Source organism: Loxodonta africana, chromosome 3, assembly GCF_030014295.1.
Source record: "Loxodonta africana isolate mLoxAfr1 chromosome 3, mLoxAfr1.hap2, whole genome shotgun sequence".
In the NCBI taxonomy this organism is placed as follows: Eukaryota; Metazoa; Chordata; class Mammalia; order Proboscidea; family Elephantidae; genus Loxodonta; species Loxodonta africana.
The window spans coordinates 179,510,346-179,513,987 of NC_087344.1; the positions used below are offsets into that span (position 1 = coordinate 179,510,346).

General features: G+C 46.8%; 1 non-coding gene across 1 annotated transcript; it reads left to right on the plus strand.

Moving 5' to 3' along the window:
• Positions 1–1,560: 1,560 nt before the first annotated feature.
• Positions 1,561–1,632, plus strand: TRNAE-CUC (transfer RNA glutamic acid (anticodon CUC)). Its single transcript has one exon. It is a non-coding gene; the product is annotated as a tRNA-Glu (tRNA).
• Positions 1,633–3,642: the final 2,010 nt, after the last annotated feature.

The following is a 3,642-nucleotide window of genomic DNA, read 5'->3' on the forward strand; positions in this document are numbered from 1 at the left end:
TCTGTTCTTTTACCCTTCCCTTGCTTGCTCAGTACTCTTAAGGGGTTTACTCCAGGCACTCTTCCTCTCTCTCTTTTTTTTTTTTTAATATGGACAGAAATCTGGGGGTATATCTAGGGAAATGGATCCGAAGAGAACAGAAGCAAGACTATACTGTTGGATCAGGCTGAGTTTATTTACTGTACAGGCGCACTAAATAGAATTTCCGGATCTATTGTGTTAACCTGAGCAGATGGGAGAGCTTCTAACTGTTCACTTGCTTGTTTCTGCTTTGGCACAATGGAGACGCGTATGCAACTAGACTACATCATGCTCACCAGTGACCTAGGACCCCTTTCCAGGAGAGTCTGACTTCAATGTATTATGGTAGCTTTAGATCAGGAAATTTCATAATGCACTTTTCCCTTTTCATTCCCTTCTTGGTCTATCTTCCGCTTCCCCCGCCCACCCAGAGGAGAGGATTCACCGTCTTTCTGCCCCATCAGGACCCTTTGGGATCCCTCCTAAGCAGAACAAAGGGGACGGTTGTCCTTCCATTACAGAGGTGGAGAGGGCAGCGGGCTACTGGGGAACAACAAACTCACCGCGTGCGTCCCGGTGCATCGCACACCGGCGCCTCCCCGGGTTCAAGACAAGGAAAAAAGGCTCCTCTGGAAGCTTTTTTGCAGGCAGGACCCGAAGGGAGTGGGGGCTTCGTGACTCCCAAGACGAGTGGAGCGGAGGGGTCTCAAGCATGTCTCCGACTCTCCAAGACCGGACAGGGACAGAGCTAAAGAAAAGGAGCAAAGGCAGCCCAACCCCACGACCCTGGGATTAAAGGTCTGGAACCCTAAGGTCTGAGCGAGCCCGGGGTCGCGCCTTAAACTGATCCCCCGCCTTTGTGATGAGAGTCGTTGGTCCAAATTCACAGCTCAGGAAAGGGAGGGACTGGGTAGACCAATGTCCACATCTGACGGACAAGAAGAGACGAATTCCTAACTATTTAGATGTGGAAAAGTAGTTTTAGATGTGGAGTCTGAAGAAAAGAACGGCGCCAAGGAGGACTCGCAGTTTTTTGTCTGAGCATACGGAAGGATGGGAAAACTGCAGGTGCAGCGGGATTTAGGGGTTCAATTCGGGGTCCCGGGACCAGGTTTGAAATATTTCCATCCAAGCTGTCTCCGTTTCCGCATCGGTCTGAGCCCTTTTTGATGCTGGAGATCTCGGGGCTCCTGCTCGGCGCCCTTCCCACCCTGGGCGCCCCCCCCTGCAAGCTCGCCCCCTGCCCTGGTCCCGGCCACCACGTCTCCACGCGCTGCCGCGACGCAAAGGCGCACGTCTGGGCCAGGTCTGAGGTAGGGCGGGGAAGAGCCACCTCGCTCCGAGACTTGTGGCGACCCGAGAGCTCTCGGTGTGCGGCAGGCTGGCTCGCCTTTTGGAGAAGGCGGGGAGGAAAGGGCCTTCGGGGACGATCGCAGGAGGAGAGGGCGGCACCCGGGCAGGTAGGCGTCCCGGCGTCCCCGAGTTTGGTTCAAAGCACTGCTCAGTCGGGTGAAGAAAAAAAGGCTTGTCTACAGCGGTTCCCTGGTGGTCTAGTGGCTAGGATTCGGCGCTCTCACCGCCGCGGCCCGGGTTCGATTCCCGGTCAGGGAAAGTCGTTTTGCAGTATCTTTACCCAAGAATCTTCTCCTGCCCCGTTTCAAAAAATTTTCAAACATAAAAAAGTTGAATAGTGACTTTGTATATCCTTCATGTACATTTGCCAGTGAACATTTTTCACCCGAGGGCAACTAACAACAACGTAAATGTAGGCACTACCTGTCTAGCCCTAGTCACTTCCGGCTCATGAGGTAGGGACCACTTCATTTGGAGTCTTTCTCTGGAAGGAGAGACATTACTCCTGGAAATACAAGCTCCGCTGTTGCTTTCCCTTCCAGTTCTGTGAAGCTCCTGCTTGCTACTCCACCTTCCTTTGCCCCACCTTCAGTCTGAGCTCTTGAAACTGGGCTTGAGAGGACTGAGCCTCCTCAGGCATCCCATTTCCTTGGAGTGCTCTGGTGAGCCTGGCTTGGAAAGGGGAACAGAGGAAGTGAAAATTTGGGTTCTTAACAATGTGGGGCTAAGTGTCAGCTGGACAGTGAGCCCAGCCATGTCCACACCAACATTGTGGTGTAATTCAAAGGTAAAGAGAAGGACCACTAACAGCCCCTGGTGTGACGTACAGTCTTCTGAGTTCTGTGAAATAACAGTGGGGTCTGAATCCCAGGAAACTGAACTTAGAGCCCAGGCATCAGGGGATGTGCCAGGTATATTTGTTTGTGTGTGCAGGCGGCACTGTTGAGGTACTGTGGGCTTCTTTGTGATAATCAACTGATAAGATAGCATCCAATAAAGACAAACACAGAAAAACCACACCATAAAATGATTGGTTTAAAAGATCAAGCCATGCATATCAATTACAGAATTGCAGAACTTTATGGTTGAGTTGTTCCTAAGATACCTAGTTCAGCAAGACCTCCTTTGAGGGATTTCCTGTCAGACATGCCTTGTGAAGAGGCATCTACTCTGGCCTTGAACACTTCCAAGAGCAGACAGAGCTCTCTTCTTAACGAGGAGTGCCACTTCTGTCGTGAACAGTTCTAGTTGTTAGAAATTGCTCTTCATTGAGTCCATTGAGGCCTTCCTGTCACTTTAACTCATTGGTGTTTATTCTGTCCTCTGCTTCTCTATAGAGAAAGTCTAATTTCACTTCTGTATGGTAGCCATTCAAACATTTGATAAAACTTGTGTTAATAACTGGATTTTTCTTTTTGGGCAACTTTTCTTCATAATATATTTTCACTCATCATGCTCTGAGAACTCTAGTTAAAACTATATCTCTTAGAAAAAAGTTGGGTGTCCAGAAGTTCTCTAAAACATGACCAAGCAGGGTACATGGGCCTAATTTACTTCCCTTGGCTCACTTGATGGCATAGTAGTTAAAAGCTACACCTACTAACAAAAAGGTTGGCAGTTTGAGTCCACCAGGGGCTCCTTGGAAACACTCTGGGCCACTTCTACTCATTGAGCAATTTCTGGGCAATTCCTTTGATCTGCTTATTTAGTGTGGCTTAAATTGGTCTTGGTGAACTTGTTCTGGGCATCAGTACCCATCTTTTCTAGGTGATTGCATAGCTGTCTAATGAATATTAATTTACTCTTAATTTACAAAATATCAAATAATGTACTTTTCTACAGATGTTAAAATATATTATTTTCATCATTTTTAAAATTTGACAATTGCTATTTTCTAGGCTTAAGGCAACTCTGTGATTGAGCTTAATGATTTCTTAATGTTTAATCTCACTGAAAAGAAGGCTCTATCATTCTCTTGAATGGAGTTCACCTGGGCCTGGAAAAGTGTCCTCATTTAAAACATTCGTATTTTCTCCTATTATCTTTTTACATGTGATAGCTTTTCTGTTCTTTCAACAGCTCTATTATCCATAAGTGTTTCTCACCTTGTCCCAGCAGTGGTTTCTCTTTTCTAGCCTTCTGGAACAGAGACAGCTAATAGAGAAAATTTATTTTTAACCTTTTTCATGAACTTTAGGCCATTCTGGTTTTGTTCTTTCCTACATGAATTTTATTCTTTATAGACATTCAATAGATATATGTCAACAA